Source organism: Jaculus jaculus, chromosome 7 (assembly GCF_020740685.1).
Source record: "Jaculus jaculus isolate mJacJac1 chromosome 7, mJacJac1.mat.Y.cur, whole genome shotgun sequence".
NCBI classification, from domain to species: Eukaryota; Metazoa; Chordata; class Mammalia; order Rodentia; family Dipodidae; genus Jaculus; species Jaculus jaculus.
Window position 1 is genome coordinate 143,888,499 of NC_059108.1, and position 21,048 is coordinate 143,909,546.

The following is a 21,048-nucleotide window of genomic DNA, read 5'->3' on the forward strand; positions in this document are numbered from 1 at the left end:
CAATGCCAAATAAAAGGGTGTCAATATTTATTTTTGCTTATCTACCACCAACAATTCAAATGCTCATCTGCCTTGTCACAGAGCTCACTATGATTACAAACAATCTCTCCATATAGCCCTGTGTGTATACTAAAAGACAAATCATAATCATTCAACACCAGCTAATTCCCAAATGAGAGACATTGTATAACATACCTGACCAACACTCATAAAAACTATCAAGTCTTCAAATACAAGGAAAATCTGAGACATTATCATGGTCAGGTAGAATCTAGGAACCTATGACCACTAACTGTAATATAAGATCCTGAATGAGTCCTGGATGAGGAAAATGATACTAGTGATAAACTAAAGTATGGCCTTTATAGGTTCACTGATTTTAACAATGTATCATACTAATAAGGGAAACTGAGTATGCTGAATATGTGTGATATGGGAACTTGCCTTCATAATTTTCTTATATATCCGAAACTGTTAGACAATAAAAATTTTACTTAAAAAACACTTGGCAATGACAGGCGTGGTGGTATAAGTCATTAATCTCAGCACTCAGGAGGCACAGGTGGGATCATCATGAGTTGGAGGCAACCCTGAGACTACATAGTGAATTCCAGGTCAGCCTGAGCTAGTATAAAACCCTACCTCAAAAAAAAAAAAAGTTGGAAGACTAAATTAGAAGACAGTCAAAACATAAGTAGGTAATTTTTGTGGATGTACATGAGAAAATATACTTTTGAAAATTTATTTTTTTGTTGTTGTTTTGTTTTCGAGATAGGGTTTCACTCTGGCCTAGGCTAGTCTCAGGGTGGCCTCAAACTTACGGTGATCCTCCTACCTCTGCCTCCTGAGTGCTGGGATTAAAGGCGTGCACCACCACACCTGGCTGAAAAATTATTTTTGAGGCTAGAGAGATGGCTCAGTAATTAAAGGCACTTGCTAGCAAAGCCTGACAGCCTAGGTTTGATTCCTCAGTAATCATATAAAGCCAGATGCACAAAGTGGCATAGCACATGAATGTGGAGTTTATTTGCAGCAGCAGGAGGCCCTGGCAGGCCTATCCCATCCCCTAGCCCCCGTCAATTACTATGTATGTTTTTGTCTTTTGACTAGCTGATAATGCATGACATCCATGGCATCTTACTCTAGTCCATGTGAACTTCTTTACAACTAACACCCTTCACATGCCAAATTTCCTAAATCCAATGTTCTCCACTAGCACTATCATCTTAAGAAAAGTTAATATTAAAAAATGACACTATTCAAATAGCATTTCATTTGAATTAAGACAGCAAAACAGATAAGGTGCAATTTTCCTTTTATTTTCTGTTCAACTACATCCTAATCTTGTCAATAAATTTCACTTGTATCTTTTCCTAAAGCAGTAGTCATAATCTCAATCGTGATACACACACACACATTTAAGAATGTGTATGTATATGTATACTCACATTCCTAAATATTAAACAGAAAATACATAGCCTAAGCCCTTCCTGAACATTCTATACATTAACAACCCCAAAGCAATAAATACTAAAGAAACCTCTTATGGGTTATCATCCTCATCCTAGGATTTTATGTGGAAAACAATGTTCTCTTGATTTGTGGACTTTAATTCTTGTGGGTTCACCCAAAATAACAATATGTTACAAAATATAAACAAAAATAAAATGTTCTTACTAGTGTACCTATCCCAATGTGACCCTTTTTTATTCCCACTAAAAAAAAAAAAATTGCTAAGATTTACCCCCGTACCCACATTTTAACTAAATACTTCAAAGGAAATACTGCCACCTACTGAATCATATTCATCAACATTCTCCCTGTACTGTTCCAGCAACACCTCATTTAACGATGCTCTGGAAGCAAATTTTAATAGTAAGGATGTTTATATTCAAAACAAACATGTTTATTTATTTGTAAGGAGAAGAGAGAGCATGGGTGTGCCAGGGCCTCTTGCCACGCAAATAAACTACAGATGTATATGCCATTTTGTGCATCTGGCTTTATATGGGTACTGGGGAATCGAACCCAAGTTGGCAAGCTTTGCAAGCAATTGCCTTTAACTGCTAAGCCATCTCCCCAGCCCCTAAACAGGTTTTAAAGCACAAAAAGCTGTACATATTAAATAGTTGTCAATGACAAAAACATCCCAGTGGGGAAAACAATTTCTATCATTCTTATCCCATTATATATAAGGCCTGCCCAAGAAATAAGCAATCTCAGGGTGGAGGGGTTTCCTTCACCTTCACTTTAAACATCCCTTTTTCCTGGACTGGCTGGAAAACTATGGATACAATACCCTCCTCTTTTCATAAGCTTTGCTAATCAACCAGAAAGGCTATGAGACTTGAGAGTGAGTTTGTTCAAACTTAATTTTGGAGGAAGAGGGTTGAGGTAGGGTCTCACTCTAGCCCAGGCTGACCTGGAATTCACTATGTAGTTTCACGGTGGCCCAGACTCATAGTGATTAAAGGAGTGTGCCACCATGCCCAGATTGTCCAAACTTTTATCTCAGCTATTTGTCTTTGATACGTTTTTCAGTTTTTTAAACTTTTTTTTTATTTGAGAGAGAAAGAGAGCGCATGTGCGCACATGGACACTGTGGCATTCTGCTGCTGCAAATGAACTCTAGATGCATGCACAACTTCGTGCATCTGACTCTACATTGGAATCTTTCAAGAAAGTGCCTTTAGGGCTGGGGAAATGGCTTAGCAGTTAAGGCATTTGCCTGAGAAGCCTAAGGACCCTGGTTCAATTCCCCAGAACCCACATCAACCAGATGCACAAGGGGGCGCATGTATCTGGAGTTCATTTGCAGTGGCTAAAGGTCCTGGTGTGCTCATTCTATCTGCCTCTCTCTCAAATAAATAAATAAAATATTTTAAAAAGAAAGTGCCTTTAACTGCTTAGCCATTTCTACAGCTGAAAAATTTTAATTTAACAATATAACAAATATTTTTTCAAATTTTTATTAACAATGTCCATGATTATAAGAAATACCCCATGGTAATATACTCCTTCTCCCCCACTTTCCCCTTTGAGACCCCATTCTCCATCATATCCCCTCCCGCTCTCAATCAGTCTCTTTTATTTTAATGTCATAGTCTTTTCCTCCTCTTATGATAGTCTTGTGTAGGTAGTGTCAGGCACTGATAACACATATTTTTATTTATTTATTTTTTTCTTTTGAGGTAGGGTCTCACTGTAGCCTAGGCCGAGCTATAATTCACTCTGTAGTCCCAGGATGGCCTTGAATTCATGGCGATCTTCCTACCTCTGCCTCCCAAATGCTGGCATTAAAGGCTGCGCCACCACGTCCAGCTCATAACACATTTTAAGAAAATATTTTATTTATTTATTTGTAAGCAGAGAGAGACAGAGAGAAAAAGAGAGAATGGGTATACCAGGGCCTCTAGCCACTGTAAATGAACTATAGGCTCATGCACCACCTGTACATCTGGTTTACGTGGGTACTGAGAATTGAACCTGGGTCCTTAGGCTTTACAGGCAAGTACCTTAACCACTAAGCAATATCTCCAACCTTTTTTTAAAAAAAAAAAAAATAGGATCTCACTCTAACCCAGGCTGATGTGGAACTCTGTAATCTCAGGCTGACCTTGAACTCACAGTGATTCTTTGGGATTAAAATGCTGGATTAGCCAGGCATGGTGGCACATGCCTTTAATCCCAGCAGATTGCCATGAGTTTGAGGCTGCCCTGAGACTACATAGTGAGTTCCAGGTTAGCCTGGGCTACAGTGAGACCCTACCTAAAAAAAAAAAAAAAAAAAAAAAAACAGCTGGGATTAAAGGCATGTGCCAGCAAACCCAGCTACCATCTACTTTTTTTAATGTTTTGTATTTTGAGGTAGGGTTTCACTCTAGCCCAGGCTGATTTATGTAGTCTCAAGGTGGCCTTGAATTCACTGTGATCCTCCTACCTCTGCCTCCCAAATCCTGAGATTATACAGGCATGCATCACCATGCTCGGCTCCATCTACATATGTGTGTGTGTGTATGTATGTATGTATGTATGTATGTATGTGTGTGTGTATATATATATATATGTAGATGTATATATAATATATAATATTTATATTATATAAAATATATCTTATATAATATATATATATAAAATGTGAAAGAGAAAGGCATATGGACAGAGAGAAAATGGGCACACCAAGGCCTCTAGCTACTGCAAACAAACTCAAGGCTCATGCACCACCTTATGTATTTGGCTTACATGGGTCCTGGGAAATCAAACCTTGGTCCTCTGGCCTTCCAGGGAAGTGCTTTAATCACTAAGCCATTTCTCCAGCTTTTTACTTATTTATTTGTTGTTTGATTTTTTTTTTTTTTTTTAATCTGGGGATCTAAACCAGAGCCATGAACATGCTACACAAGTTCAGCTACATCCCTAGCCTCTCTGGCTTTTTCTTTTTGGTTTTTAAAACAGGATCATATACTATAGCCCCAGCTAGCCCCAAATTCTCAGCAATTCTCCTGCCTAAGGTTTCCAAATGCTGGCATTAAAAGTATGAGACACCATGTTTATGTTAGCCCTTTGCTTTTTGAAACAAGGTCTTGCTATGTATCTTAGGCTGGCTGTGAACTCATTGTGTAGCCCAGGCTAGCAAGAAACGCAATCCTCCTGCCTCACCTCACATGTACTGGGCTTATACAGTGACATTATATCTATCTGAGATTGTTTCCTAATATGATCTACATTATTTTAGTTAAAATTCAGTTCAGTCAGGCGTGGTGGCACACGCCTTTAATCCCAGCACTCGAGAGGCAGAGGTAGGAGGCTCACTGTGAGTTCAAGGCTACCCTGAGACTACAGAGTGAATTCCAGGTCAGCCTGAGCCAGAGCAAGACCCTACCTCCAAAATAAAACCTTAAAATCTCACAACTTTGTAGAGATCATGGTAGTTCCTTTCCTGATCAGGGTAGCAGAAGTACAAACAGCGTGTTAAAAACACAGATGTAGCCAGGTGTAGTGGTGCACGCCTTTAATCCCAGCACTTGGGAGGCAGAGGTAGGAGGATCGCCATGAGTTCAAGGCCACCCTGAGACTACATAGTGAATTCCAGGAGAGCCTGAGCTAGAGAGAAACCCTACCTCAAAAAAAAAAAAAAAAAAAAAATCAGGTCAATGTACCACACACCCTAACTTCTTTATTATCTGATTATATGTACTATTTTGAAGTAAATTCTGAAAAATAAGAACATTACTGGAATTGGGCTATAGATGGCTCAGTAGTTAAGACTCTTGCCTGCAAAGCCGAACAAACCTGGGTTTGAATCCCCAGTACCCATGTAAAGCCAAATGCAGTACATTCATCTGGAGTTCATGTGCAGTGGCTAGAGGCCCTGGTGTGCCCATTCTCCCTGGTGCACCCATTCTCTCAATCTGTTACAAATAAATAAATGCTATTTTAAAAAAGAAAGTTGGGTGTGATGGCACATGCTTTCAATCTCAGCACGCAGGAGGCAGAAGTAGGAGGATCACTGTGTGTTCAAGGCCAGCCTGAGACTACATGGTGAATTCCAGGCCATCCTGGGCTACAGCAAGACCCTACCTCAAAAAAAAAAAAAAAAAAAAAAAAGCCGGGTGTGGTGGCGCACGCCTTTAATCCCAGCACTCGGGAGGCAGAGGTAGGAGGATCTCTGAGAGTTCGAGGCCACCCTGAGACTACATAGTGAATTCCAGGTCAGCCTGAGCCAGAGTGAGACCCTACCTTGAAAAACCAAAAAGCAGGCTGAGGAAATTGCTTGGTGGTTAAGGCATTTGCCTGAGAAGCCAAAGGACCCTGGTTCAATTCCCCAGGACCCACGTAAGCCAGATGCACAAGGTGGTACATGAGTTTATTTGCAGTGGCTGGAGCTCCTAGCGCACCCATTCTTTCTTTCTCTCTGCCTCTTCTTCTCTCTCTCTCAAATAAATAAATAAAATATTTTTAAAATCCAAAAGCAAAAATAAAAAATAAACAAAACAAAAACAAATTACTGGAACTGAATTAGAATTAGCATTATATGAAACCCTCCCCTAAGATCTCTCCTATTTGTACTGACAAAGACTCTTATCAATAATGTGAGAATACTGTGCCTAATCTCATTCTAGTACTAATCAAGCCTGGTACAGTCTTCTCTCATCATGATGTCTCTATTTATAGGCTAAAAGGAAACAGCTGCCAGAGTATTTTAATATCTATGGAATTCAAGAATTGCTCTCTGTCAGTCTAATCATTTTGTAGAGTTAAAAATATTCACTACAGGAGCTGGAGAGATGGCTTAGTGGTTAAACACTTGCCTGTGAAGCCTAAGGACCCCAGTTCGAGGCTTGATTCCCCAGTACCCATGTAAGCCAGATGCACAAGTGGTACATGCATCTGGAGTTCGTTTGCTGTGGCTGGAGGCCCTGGTATGCCCATTCTCTCTCTCTCTCTCATAAATAAATAAAATATTAAAAAATATTCACTACGAAAATGGTGCTTTTAAGTATGTGTTCTTATACAGCTGAAGGGAATAAAACTGTGCAAGTCTGAGTCAAAGTCTGCTTAGCCAGAACTGATATATATCAGAGCTGCTAAGATTTTTTTAAATATTTTTTAAAATTTTTTTAAATTATTTATTTATTTATTTGAGAACGACAGACACAGAGAGAAAGACAGAGGGAGAGAGAGAGAGAATGGGCGTGTCAGGGCTTCCAGCCTCTGCAAACGAACTCCAGACGCGTGCGCCCCCTTGTGCATCTGGCTAACGTGGGACCTGGGGAAACGAGCCTCGAACCGGGGTCCTTAGGCTTCACAGGCAAGCGCTTAACCACTAAGCCATCTCTCCAGCCCAAGATTTTTATTTTACTTTTATTTATTTATTTGAGAAAGTGAGTGAGAGGGGCAGATAGAGAGAAAAGGTGTGCCAGACCCTCCAGCCACTGCAAATGAACTGAAGACCCATGTACTACCTTGTGCATATGGCTTATGTGGGTACTGGGGAATTGAACCTGGGTCCTTACTTAGGCTTCACAGGCAAGGACCTTATCCTCCAAGCCATCTCTCCAGCCCTGAATTTTTCTTTTATGTTTTTGATTTTTTTTTTTATTTTCTTGAGGCAAATCCAACAGAATGGCCCCCTTTTTTATAATGTGAGAAAAAGAGAGAGAATGAGTGTGTCAGGGCCTCGAGCCACTGTAATCAAACACCAGACCCTCCTGCCACCTTGTACACAGGAGCAACCTTGCACCACCTTGTGCGTCTGACTTACATGGGATCTACAGAGTCAAACATGGGTCCTTAGGTTTTGCAGGCTAGCACCTTAACTGCTAAGTCATCTGTCCATCCCCAGGCCTGAATTTTTAAAACTATTCTTGCCAATATGTATTTTTAAACTTTTTATTCATTTATAAGAGAGAAAGACAGACAGACACAGAGAATGGGCATACCAGGGTCTCTAGCCGTTGCAAATGACCTCAAGACACATGTGCCACCTTGTGTATGTGGCTTATGTGGGACCTGAAGAATCAAACCTGGGTCCTTAGGCTTAGCAGGCAAGTGCTTAACCACTGGACCATCTTTCCAGCCCCTTGCCAATCTTTTTAAAGGATTCTTGTTTCTTTAAAAAAAAAAAATGGCTGTGGACTGGTGTTAAGTCACTTGCCTACAAAGCCAAAGCACCCAGGTTTGATTCCCCAGTATCCATGTAAAGCCAGATGCCAAGATGGCACATGTGTCTGAAGTTTACTTGCAGTGGATTATGGCCGTTCGTCCAAATCTCTCTATCTGCCTCTGTATCTCTCTCTCAAATAAAGTCAGATAAAATGCTCATTTAAAAATGGCTGCAATGCTGATCCCAGCACTTGAGAGACAGAGGTAGGAGGACCACTAAGAGTTTGAGGTCACCCTGAGACTACAGAATGAATTCCAGGTCAGTCTGAGCTAGAGTGAGACCCTATCTATTAAAAAAAAAAAAAAAAAAAAAAGGCTGCAAGGGGCTGGAGAGGTGGTGGTTAGTGGTTAAGGCTCTTGCCTACAAAGCCTAAGGACCCATATTTGACTCTCCAAGTCCCATGTAAGCCAAACACACAAAGGTGAGGCAAGCGCAAGGTCTCACATGCCCACCAGGTGTTGCATCTGGAGTTTTAGTGGCTGAGGCCCTGGAGTACCAATTCTCTCTCTCTCTAAAATAAAAAATAAAAATGACTGCAATAGTAGCCAATTCTTTCAGTGTACATTAATGAGTTGTGTCTACTGAAAATTCAAGAATCATCACTGCATGTCATAAGGAAGCTAACATTTAACATGGAAACTAGAAAAAAAAAAGGTCAATATTTATTTGAAATTAAGGGTCTTTGAGACTCTGATGGGTGGTAAATACATTCAGTACAGAAAGCAGAAATAATCAAAATCATTTAAAAGGTTCTCACCCCAGGCCAAAAGATGCTTTACAGTGGCTACTTTCTTTTTGTATTTCTCTTTGTTGTGACTTACAAACCTCACAGAATAAACTTAGAGAAACTGAGGGGCATAGAATGGTGCTCAAATTTTAAGTACTGGTTCATATGAGGAAGAATGGACAGGTAAGCAACATTTCTTTCCATACTGGCAAAGTGGAATGTCAGTAAGGGAAATGGTTATGGAAGAAGATTGGACCTGGTTAGTCCAATAGCAACTCCTACACAAAGTATATTTTACACAAAATTTAACAGTGAGGAGTGAAAAAAAAATTGACACTTTCTTTCATTCCACTTTTTGTTTATATGTTTGTTTTTGGAAGTAAGGTCTCTTTGTAGCTCAAGCTGACCTAGAATTCACTATGTAGTATCAGGGTAGCCTCAAACTCATGGTGGTCCTCCTACCTCTGCCTCCCTAGTACTGGGAATTAAAGGAGTGCACCACCACACCCAGCTCATTCCACTTTTTAATTTTATTTTTATTGGAGAGAGAGAAAAAGAAAGAGGCAGAGAGGAAAAGAGAGAGAAAGAGATAGATAGAGAGAGAGACAGAAAATGGGTGCACCAGGGTCTTTTAGCCACTGAAAACAAAATCCAGATGCGTTCACCCCTTGCATGCATGTACAAACACTGCACTCTTGCATCACTGTGCATCTGGCTTACACGGGACCTAGAAATTCAAACATGAGTTCTTAGGCTTTGCAGGCAAGCATCTTAACCACCGAGTCATCTCTCCAGCCTTCATTCCACTTTTTTGTTGTTGCTTCCAGGTAGGGGTCTCACTCTTGCCCAGGCTGACATGGATGGCCTCGAACTCACTGTGATCCTCCTATCTCTGCCTCCCAAGTGCTGGGATTAATGGTATGTGCCATCCCACCTGGCTCATTCCACTTTTTACAACTCTTGCCATTCACCTTTCACCTATTCTAATCTCTCATCTGTGAACTTCCAGGTTAGTCGAGTAGCTCTTAGTATATGTGTGAGCAATCTACTTACATAGTCACCTAGTTTTCCTCATTAGGTTATTAATGCCCTGAAAGATGCTTGTGTACCTGACACCTAAGGTCTAGAACAATGCTTATTCTAAAAGTCCACCAAAAATGTCCTATTAATTTTTATAATATCCAATTCCTAGGAGACAGATGTAAACTCTTGGTAGGATCACAGATGACTGGATGTCCACTCCATGGGAGAGAATACATTCCTGATACTGAAAACTTAAAACAGGGTTAGCCATGAGCCCTAGGAGTATAATGTCTGCTGCTGTCTGGCTAAATGTATATACTATGCTTATAAAACTGCCCAATAAGCACTTCTCTTAATGTTCATACCCTTATATTAATGCTACTCTCACTTTTGGTAAAGAATCTTCTCTTTTCAGATGGCAGTGACCTTGGGATGACTCAGAAGGCATAATGGTGCTGGAAAGAAGTGTCTGGAGTGCTCAGTACTGCAATATCTTTATCACACCTTCCAAGGCTCAGGGTCTATTGTGGAAGAGGTGGCAGAAAGAATGTAAGAGCCAAAAGAAGTAGGACTCCTTACAATGTGCTCCCCCAGACACAAAATGGCCTGGATATCCATGACCTCACAGTGCCTGATACTACCTACACAAGACCACCATAATAAGAGGAAAAGATCATGACATCAAAACAAAAGAGAGACTGATTGAGAGGGGGAGGGCTCATGATGGAGAGTGGAGTTTCAAAGGGGAAAGTAGAGGGAGGGAGGGCATTACGATGGGATATTGTTTATAATCATGGAAGTTGTTAATAAATTTTTTTTGAAAAAAAAAAGGAGATTAGCTAGAAGGGTTAGTGGGAATGGGAGGAAGATAAAAAGAGAGTAAGGGGGATTAATATGATTAAAATATATTATATACATGGATGAAATTGTCAAAAAAGTTATTTAGAAAAAGAGCAAAATGAATAAAAGTCTGAAATCTCAAAAAAATTGCACTGATTTCACAGCAGTACTGCAAAACAATGTTGTAATTCAGAGTTATTTAGAAAAGGCTATTGCTTTGTAAATGTTTCCACTAAAACTACTGTTCCAAAATTATCTCCCTTATTTCCACTCCTTTCTTTCCCTAGGGCTAATGTCAAAATGGGACTTTTTATATGGTTTAGTTCACTTTCTGATTCACAACACACAGACCTTAGTAATTTGGCATCACTGTCCTAAGTTTATTATTTTATTTATTTATGACATACACATACACACACACACACACACACACACACACACACACACACACACACACACGGGGAGGGGAAGGGCATGTCAGGGTCTCCAGCCACTGCAAACGAACTCCAGAAGCATGAGCCACCATGTGCATCTGGCTTATATGAGTTCTGGGAAATCAAACCAGGGTTCTTAGCCTTCGCAGGCAAGTGCCTTAACCAGTAAGTCATTACATTTGTTGAAATGTACTCTCTAGCTTTCTTTTAGAGTAATTTCATGACACAATATAGCATAGGAAAATCAGAAAGGCAGCCGGGTGTGGTGGCACATGCTTTTAATCCCAGCACTTGGGAGGCAGAGGTAGGAAGATTGCTGTGAGTTCGGGGCCACCCCAAGACTACACAGTGAATTCCAGGTCAGCCTGGACTAGAGTGAGACTTTAGCTTGAAAAATAAAATAAAATAAAATAAAATAAAATAAAATAAAATAAAATAAAATAAAATAAAATAAAATAAAATAAAATAAAAGGTTCTGTCAAACTATAGCTATTATTCACAAAGCTTATGGCAAGTTGGTAATTTATATCACAAAGTATTTTACCTATTTTAAATGTTCATCCCACTTACTAGCTGCAGGAAACAGACATGTAGTGCATGCTTTGGATTCATTCCATACTACCCCAAAGTAAGAAATTCTGCTCTATTTCTCTCTGCACCTTGGGGAAACTCAAGTCAACTTGATCTCAAGGCTGAATTCATCAAGAAAAGTTGGCAGTCCAAGGTTCAGCAGCCCCCCCCTTTTGTTCCTCCCTCTCCTTTCCCTCCCCACTCCTTTCTTTTTCAAGACACAGTTTCGTGTCATCCTGGCTGTCCTCTAACTAGTCATGTGGTTTAAGATGTCCTTGAGCTTCTAATCTCCCTCCCCCCACCTCCAAATTGCCGGGATATATCTCTGCACCACCATACCCAGCAACACTGGGGATCAAACCCAAGGCTTTGTGCATACTCGGCAAACACTCTATCCACTGAATTATAGCCCTAGCCCACAGTACCTTTTTCTATAAAGAAAACACAGTAAATATGTTACACTTTGAGGGTGCCAGTTAATCTTTTTAATAATCTTCTGTTTTTGTTAGTTATTACAACTCTACAGAAAGCCATTCTTTTTTAAAAAAAAAAATTTATGTATTATTAAAGAGAGAAAGAAAGTGAAAAGGCAGAGAGAGAAAGAGAGAGAGAGAAAGGGCACACTACGGCCTCCAGCCACTGCAAACAACATGCATGCACCACTTTGCTCATTTGGCTTTATGTGGGTATGGGGGAATCAAACCCAGGCCATCAGACTTTGCAAGGAAGTGTCTTTAATGGCTGAGTATCTCTCCAGCCCCAGAAAGTCATTCTTTAGCACACAAGAAAAACAAAACAAGATGGGCATGGCACATGCCTTTAATCCCAGCACTCAAAAGGCAGAGGCAGGAAGGATCTTCATGAGTTCAAGGTCACTCTGAGACTATATAGTGAAATCCAGGTCAGTGTGGGCTAGAGCAAGACACTTCCTTGAAAAACAAACAACAAAAACAGGCAGTGGGCCTGTTTGCTGATCTGATGTCTAAAATAATGCTGCCCAGGGCTGGAAAGATGGCTTACTGGTTAAGCACTTCCCTGTAAAGCCTAAGGACCCTAGTTCGAGGCTTAATTCCCCAGTGACCATGTAAGCCAGATGCACAAGGTGGCGCATGCATCTGGAGTTTATTTGCAGTGGCTGGAGACCCTGGTGTGCCCCTCCCTCCCTCCCTCCCTCTCTCTCTCTCTGCCTGTTGCTCTCAAATAAATAAATAAAGTAAAAATAAATAAATAAAATAGTGCTGCCCACTATGGAAACACACTAACATGTGGGTACTACATATTTGCTAATGCAAGTGAGGAATTTTAAGATCTATTTAATTTTAATTAATTTAGCTTTAAAATTTTTATTTATTTGAGAAAAAGAGAGAGAATGGGTGTACCAGGGCCTCCAGCCACTGCAAACAAATTCCAGACATACATGCCACCTTGTGTATCTGGCTTATGTAGATAATAGGGACTCAAACCTGGGTCCTTAGGTTTTGTACTTATGCCATAATTTAGCTTTTATCAGATACATGTGGCTAGTGACTATTATTTTGAACAGGTTTAGAGACCCTCCAATACCTACAGCAGCTTTAGAAATCACTGTCTATCTATCACTCATGAATCTACAGAGAGCTAGGGCAAGAAGTAAATTAAGTATAAACAGTAGCTGTAATTAACCAAATTAAGGGTTGTGTGCTATTCAAATGACTAATATCATGGCCAGGAAAAATACTACATACGAAACCTGAAACGAGATTTGCTGGCATTTCACAATTTTCTACTATGCCATTTCTTCAATAATGTTTAGGCAAACCTGGACTTTGACATGTTAAGAGAACGGGCCTAATGGGTTTTAGTTTAAGAATATATGCAATTTGAAAGATTTGTAATAGAAGTGAACATTTCTACCATTCAATTTACAAACAGATTCTCTTACTGAAGACAGATACAACTAAAATTAGGTTTTGCTTGCCTGAAAAGACAATTGTTTTCTGCTATGACTGATGTGAAATGTTCCTGGAAAACTGATTTCCTTCATTCATTACATCACCACTCCCAGTAATGCCCTTAAAAGTTCATGAAGTCCAATCTGTAGTGTAAACCAAGCTATTACACACACACACACACACACACACACACACACACACACACACACACACACACACAAACACACACACAAACACACACATACACACACACATCCTCATTTCCATGTGTTGGCAAATAATTCTGCAAACCTATGAATGCATCAAAAACTCGATCCCAAACTTACCTAGATTTATGCATTGTTCTTGTTATTGGTCACTTTGATTTTTATTTCCTCTATTTGCCATGGACTGTATCTTGAATATGCTCCTATTGTTTTTAGGGTGCTATTCATTAAGAAGGCTTCTTTAAGTCTAATAAAGACATCTTTTATGAAGCCTGTGCATTTGGGTAGGTTTAAAGCGTGGAGGATTTGCTTTAGGATGTTCTTTTGCATGTAAAGCACATAGTGTGTTTCAGGTTGTTTTTTTTTTTTTTTTTTCCATTTTTGAGAGAGAGAATATATTGGCATGCCAGGGCCTTAGCCATTGCAATCGAACTCCATACACTTGTGCCACCTAGTGGGCATGTGCAACCTTGTGTTTGCCTCATCTTTGTGTCTGGTTTACGTGAGATCTGGAGAGTCAAACGTGGGTCCTTAGGCTTCGCAGGCAAGTGCCTTAACCCTAAGCCATTTCTCTAGGCCTGTGTTTCAGTTTTAATGTATTTCTTCCTATTAGTTTTTATGGGGGAGACAAACATTCTGCTGAATGGAAGTCTAGTTGGTAGAAAGTAAAACAAAGACTGACTTGATGCAAAGAGATAACCTTATGAATTAAAAGAAGAGTTGCAAGCCAGGCATGGTGGCACATGCCTTTAATCCCACTCGGGAGACAGAGGTAGGAGGATCACTGTGAGTTCTAGGCCACCCTGAGACTACATCGTGAATTTCAGGCCAGTATGGACTGGAGTGAGACCCTACCTTTAAAAGCCAATAAATAAATAAATAAATAAATAAATAAATAAATAAATAAATGAAGAGTTGCTGCTTTGAGAGTGGTTATTTTAAGAAAAATGCTGCTGGAAAAGCTATAATTTCTATTATGTTCACTGTCTCTAGTGAGATATGATGTGTGGAAGTTATATTTTGATTTGGCACACACCATGTTTAATGATGGTTACTTGCTGTTACAGTCAGGTTCACACTTCTGGCAAAAAACACCTGACCAGAGCAGCTTGTGGGAAAAAGGATTTATTTTTGCTTACAGACTAAAGGAAAGCTCCATGACAGCATGGGAAAATGATGACACAAGCAGAGGGTGGACATCAACCCCTGGCCAATATCAGATTGACAAAAGCAACAGCAGAGTGTGCCAAAACACTATCAAGGGCAAACTGGCTATATTATCCATAAGACTGCCCATAACAACACACTGCCTCCAGGAGGTGCTATTTCCCAAATCTCCATCAGTTGGGAACCTAGCATTCAGAACACCTAAGTTTATGAGGGAGTCTGAATCAAACCAACACATTCTGCCCTTGGCTCCCATAAACATAACTATACATGATGTAAAATACAATGTATTCAGTCCAACTTTAAAAGTCTCCATAGTTTTTATCGATCCCAATTGTGTTCAAACATCTCCATAATCCAAGGTCTTTTAACAGCCGTAATACCAAAAGTCCCCCCAAAACCATCATGTTACAGAATAAACATTCACACTGCAGAAGACGGCACTGGGCATAGCAAAGAAATATTCAACCAATACAAGATTTAAACAGAGCAAACATCAAACTGTAGCTTCAGGTCCAAAAACTCTTGTCAGTGACAAATCTTCAAGTCTGATAATTCTAACCAGCAACAAGTCTCTGGAGTTCCAATTCTATCCCTCCAGCTAGGCTACTCACAGTCCTGGAAAACTTCATCTGGGGTAAGCTGCTCCCTTTAGCAACCATCTCATGGTCCCAGCATCTCCACTGGGTCTCTACTGCAACCCATGGTCCATCCTTGTGGTTCTATCAGGTCTCCATGCAAACCTGCTTCACACAACACATGGCTGTTTCCAAAACACAAGATTGTGTTATAAATTCAATGACCTCTTTCCTGTATTTCTTATACTCCATAATATCAGGTGAGCTGCCAACTTGTTAATCGGGGGTGGGGGTGGGGGGATAAAGCAGACTTTAAAGAACAGGACACTCCTTGAGTACTGAGGCCCCTTCAAAAGAGTCTACATTCTTCCTGTTAACACCACTGCAGGTCAGCTAGCCCAATCTTAAAAGTTATAATCTTTGAAACAATTGCAGGTGAACGAACAGCAGTTTAGGCCCAAATATTTCATTTTTTCTGTGCTATATCCCTCTGCACACACCAGTCTGTTTCTACACAATGCAACCCTGCACAAGTTCTTAGGACACGAGTATAAGAACAAGTCTCTCACACAAACTGCTTGTAGCCCAGTCCAGGGAAAGCTCTTTCTCACCCTCATAAGCCAAACCTCACAGTCCATAGTTCTTACTGTATTTAGGACTTTCAACTCTGACCAGAATAGTCCATCAAGCTGTACTTATAGCACTGCAGGGTGTCTCTTACGCCAAGGTGTCAAATCTGTCCACATTTCTCTTGAAAATCAGCTCGAAAAGGCCAAAGCTACATAGTGAGGTATCTAGCAGCAACAATCCCCCTCCTGTGGTACCAACTTTAACGGGTGCAGTCAGGTTTGCATTGCTGGCAGAAAACACCTAACCAAAAGCAGCTTGTGGGAGAAAGGCTTACAGACTCGAGGGGAAGCTCCCCGATGACAGGGGAATATGAACGCATGAGCAGAAAGTGGACATCACCTCCAGGCCAACAGCAACAGGACAGTGTACTAAAACGCTGGGAAGCTGAAACGGGCTATAGATAACACCCATAAGCCCCAACAACACACTGCCTTCAGGAGGCCTTAATTCCCAAACCTCCATCAGCTGAAACCAAGCATTCAGACCACCTAAGTTTATAGGGAACACCTGAATCAAACCACTGCACTCACCTCATGAAAGACGTTGATAAGAACTGTTTAAACACAGGCCAGATGACACCTCCTGTTTTGTAGTGTATCCTGGTGTCATTTTCTATGAATGTAGTTAGGTAGAGTTCTTTTTGTTGTTGCCATTGGGCTTTAAAACAAATTTTTTTTTTTTTTGGTCTCTTTTGGTAAGGTAAAGGAGGGCTAAAGCCATAGGAAGAAAAATATGATGTATGTGTCCAGTATGTACTATGTTGTTCTGCAAGAAGAGCTGAACTATTTTGATTTTATTTATTAGAGATACTGAGAGGGAGAGAAAGAGAAAGATGGAATGGGCATGCCAGGGCCTTTAGCCACTGCAAACAAACTCCAGACAGACACACATGTACCATCATGCACATTTGGCTTATGTGGGATCTGGAGAATTGAACCTGGCCTTTAGGCTTTGCAGGCAAGCACCTTAACCTCTAAGCCATCTCTCCAGCCCAAGTTGAACTATTTTATTTTTTTAAATGGAACGCTTCATGAATTTGTGTGTCATCCTTGCACAGGGGCTGTGCTAATCTCTGTATTGTTCCAATTTTAGTATATGTGCTGCTGAAGCGAGCACAAGTTGAACTATTTTTGATAACAAGAGTAAATGGTAGAAAATGGAAAGAAAAAAAAACTTGACTCCTGGAACTTCTGAAGTACAAAATTAGAGAAAGACTCTAGTCAAGCAAAGCCTTGAACTACTTTCACCAAAGGCTATTGGTTTTTTCCTACCTAATTGGTTTCAAATACTCTTCATTTAGCAAAGAATTTCAAATATGCAGTAAGGTATACAACTAGCTGATGGTGCATAAAAAGACATACACTAACTGCCAAAAGTTTCATCTTTAGCATTTTCCATTCTAAAGCAATCCTACAATAAATGTTAACCTCCCTGAAGAAGGGAAATGACTTCATAAGAAATCAGGACTGGAGAGATGGCTTAGCGGTTAAGACATTTGCCTGCAAAGCCAAAGGATCCCAGTTTGATTCTCCAGGACCCATGTAAGCCAGATGTACAAGGTGGTGCATGCGTCTGGAGTTTGTCTGCACTGGCTGGAGGCCCTGGTGCACCCATTCTCTCTCTCTCTCTCTCTCTTTCTCAAATACATAAAATATATTTTTTTTAAAAAGAAAGAAATTGGAGATTGAGGGCTGGAGTGATAGCTCAGCAGTCAAGGCACTTACCTTAAAAGCCTAACATCCTGGGTTTGATTTCCCAATACCCACATAAAGCCATATGCACAAAGTGGCACATGCATCTGGAATTTGTTTGCAGTGGCAAGAATCCCTGATATGCTTGCTTGTGTGTACTTTCTCTCTCTTCTTGGAAAATAAATACATAAATAAAATATAATATTTGGGGCTCGAGAGATGACCTAGCAGTCAAGACGCATGCCTGCAAAGCCTAACAACCTGAGTTCAATTCCCCAGAACCCATGTAAAGCAAGATGCACAGGGTAGCACACACACCTGGAGTTTGTTTGCAGTGGCTGGAGGATCTGCCCATTCTCTGTTTCTCTTCTCTCTCTTTCTGCTTGCAAACAAACAAATATTAAATTTTAAAAAAGGTTGGAGAGATGACTTAGTGTTAAGGGGCTTGCCTGCACAGCCTAAGGACCCAGGTTCAATTCCCCAGTACCTACATAATCCAGATGCACAGGATGACACATGCTTCTAGAGTTCGTTTGCAGTGGTTAGAGGCCCTGGTGGCCCATTCATTCCCTCTCCCTGCCTCTTTTTCTCTCTCAAGTAAATAAATTCATTAAATTAAATAGAAAATTAAAAAATAAAAGAAATCAAGAGGTTCAGCTATATATAGATCAGTAAATGGGGGCAGGAAAGATAGCTTAGCAGTAAAGGTGCTTGCTGGCAAAGCCAAAGGACTCAAGTTCAATTCCCCAATACCCACCTAAAGCCAGATAAACAAGGTGGTGCAAGTGTCTGGTATTCATTTGCAGTGGCTGGGGTCCTGGCATACCCATTTTCTATCTGCCTCTTTCTCTCTCAAATAAATTTTATTTATTTATTTAATTTTTTTGTTTGTCTTTGAGGTAGGGTTTCACTCTAGCCCAGGCTGACCTGGAATTCACTATGTAGTCTCAGGGTGGCCTCGAACTCATAGCAACCCTCCTACCTCTGCCTCCCAAGTGCTGGGATTAAAGGTGTTGGCCACCACGCCCGGCTTTATTTATTTATTTATTTGTTTGTTTAAGAGACTGAGAGAGAGAGAGAAAGAGGAAGACAGAGAGGGTGGGTGCGCCAGGGCTTCCAGACACTGCAAAGGAATTTCAGGCACATGCACCTCCTTGTGCATCTGGCTTACAAGGGTACTGGGGGGTCAAACCAAGGTACTTTGGCTTTGCAGGAAAACGCCTTAACCGCTAAATCATCTCTCTAGCCCATAACTTTTTATTTGTTTATTTGTTTTGTTTTTTTGAGGTAGGGTCTCACTCTAGCCCAGGCTGACCTGGAATTTACTATGTAGTCTCAGGGTGACCTCGAACTCTTGGGGATCCTCCTACCTCTGCCTCGCGCGTGCTGGGATTAAAGACGTGTGCCACCATGCTCAGCTACGTAACTTTTTAAAAATTAAAACAGTGAATGGAACAGTAAGTATTCACTTATAAGATCCATGTCAAATTACATAGTGAGATTCTTTAAATTTGTACATCTATACAATGAAATCTATGCAGCAACTGAACAATGAAGTAGGCCTGTGCCATCATGAAAAGATATGGAAGTTATATTGTGGGGTGAAGAGTCACAACATAGCATGTCAATTACAACCTTATATCTGTATGATAACAAATATAAACCTGACTTTGTACAGAAAATATCTGGAGGTGTTCATGGAAGAACTGTGATAGTAACTTATAAATTCAACAGATAAAATTTTTAATTTTTACTTTCTACTCTTCTGTGCTTTCTAAAGTTTTTTTTAATATATATATAAAGAGACTGCATTACGTGTGTAAGTTTACAGTATTCCTTTTAAAGTCCAGAAAACCTCTGCAGTGGTTTCTTTCAAAAGAAGATGTGACCCTTTGCTGGTGCAGTGTCCATAATTTACATGAATAAGTCAAAGTGATTCCTTTTGTACTTGAAGCCATTATAACATTGCAAACACTGCCTTTGTTAATGAATTTCCATAGTGGGCAGGAGAGGAAAAAAATTCACAACAGTACTGTGAAAGTGGGCCTGGGTAAGACAAGACAATCCACAAGTGCCCACTAGATCCAGGGCTGGAAATATCTCAGGAGAGTCATCACATTTCAATTACCATCACTAACATTACTTATTATTTGGCCTGCTCCACTCCCTCAGGAGGGCAGCTTATGATGATAATACCCAGCCTCTTCTTGTAAAACAATTCATTAGGCAAAGCAGAACAGCTGGGGCAGCCACGTGTGAGTTCTCAAAGCACCGCCCCACTGGGACCTCCGGCCCAGATTTCCCTTTTCATGAGGGACAGCCACCACCCCTCTGACAGCTGTAGAGTCCTCCAGGGACACTTCAGGTTTAATCAGTACTTCCTGCACGGCAGAGGGCCATTTAATTTCGAACATAAACTAATGGCATTCCTGCTTTCAGTTGGTTATACTAGACATCAGATAAGAGGCTTTAAGGCATTTTTATCTTGTTCTAAAGCTCCAGAGTTAATGAGGCAGCAAAAGATATTGTCATAGAGCCCCAATGCAGCTATATTATCCAATAAACACACTCTCTCCAAGACAAGTTTAATATGGATCGAGGAGGTAAAGAAGGCTGGCTTAATATTGATCCTATTGGGAGGATGAGAATCCAGTCACTATAAGTAGGGCAAAATCATGCATACTATATAAGAGGCAGAGTGCTAGAAAAAAGGTAAGAAGTCACCTTTAAGAGCCTAAAAGTAAAATGCCAATTTTTATCATAAACAGCATAAGCTTTAATAGATTTATTTGGCATTTTAAGCTAAGTTTTGTTTCACCAGTCGGGGAAAAAAAATGCACCAATTGGTGCAATGGTGGCATATCTGTTTGGGGGAAAATGAATTTTTCTGATTGGATCTGAGGCCTGCTCCATAGGAGAGAATTAATGCCCGGTACTGAAAACCTAGTCAAAAGCTGACCTGAAATTCACTATGTAGTCTGAGGGTGGTCTGGAACTCACAGTGATCCTCCTACATGGGACTGAAGATATGTGGCCACCATACCCTACAAGGTTGGTTTTGGTTTAGTTTTGTTTTTCTTAAAGCTTAGGGTGGTCTCACTCTAGCCCAGGCTGACCTAAAACATACTCTGCAGCACTCGGAGGATGAGGTAGGAGGATAGCTGTGAGTTTGAGTTTGAATTCCAGGCCAGCCTGGGCTAGAGGGAAACCCTATCTTGAAAAACCAGAAACAAACAAAAAAAACCATAAACAGCAACAATAAAAAGCCATTGTTAAATAGCTGTATATTAGTGATATAAATAATCACATTAAATATTACATATGCTAGGTAACATCATAAACATTAACTATAAAGCTAAAGAGATGGTTTAGTGGTTAAGGTGCTTGCTTACAAAGCCTAAGGAACCAGGTTCGATTCCCCAGTACCCATGTAAGCCAGACGCACATGGTGGCACATGCATCTGGAGTTCATCTACAGTGGCTAGAGGCTGGCGCACCCATTTTCTCTCTCTCTCTCTCTCTCTCTCTCTCAAATAAATATATTAAGAAACATTTACTTATTTGCAAGCAGAGAGAGGTAGAAGA

The 21,048-nt window shown here is 40.4% G+C and overlaps 1 protein-coding gene and 1 non-coding gene across 2 annotated transcripts in view; both read right to left on the reverse strand.

The window, feature by feature from the left end:
• Positions 1–21,048, reverse strand: part of Lin52 (lin-52 DREAM MuvB core complex component) — a 136,614-nt gene that overhangs the window by 55,531 nt on the left and 60,035 nt on the right. The gene's annotated exons all lie outside the window — the stretch shown is intronic.
• On the reverse strand, positions 16,785–16,888 carry LOC123462497. The gene has a single exon (XR_006638314.1). It is a non-coding gene; the product is annotated as a U6 spliceosomal RNA (small nuclear RNA).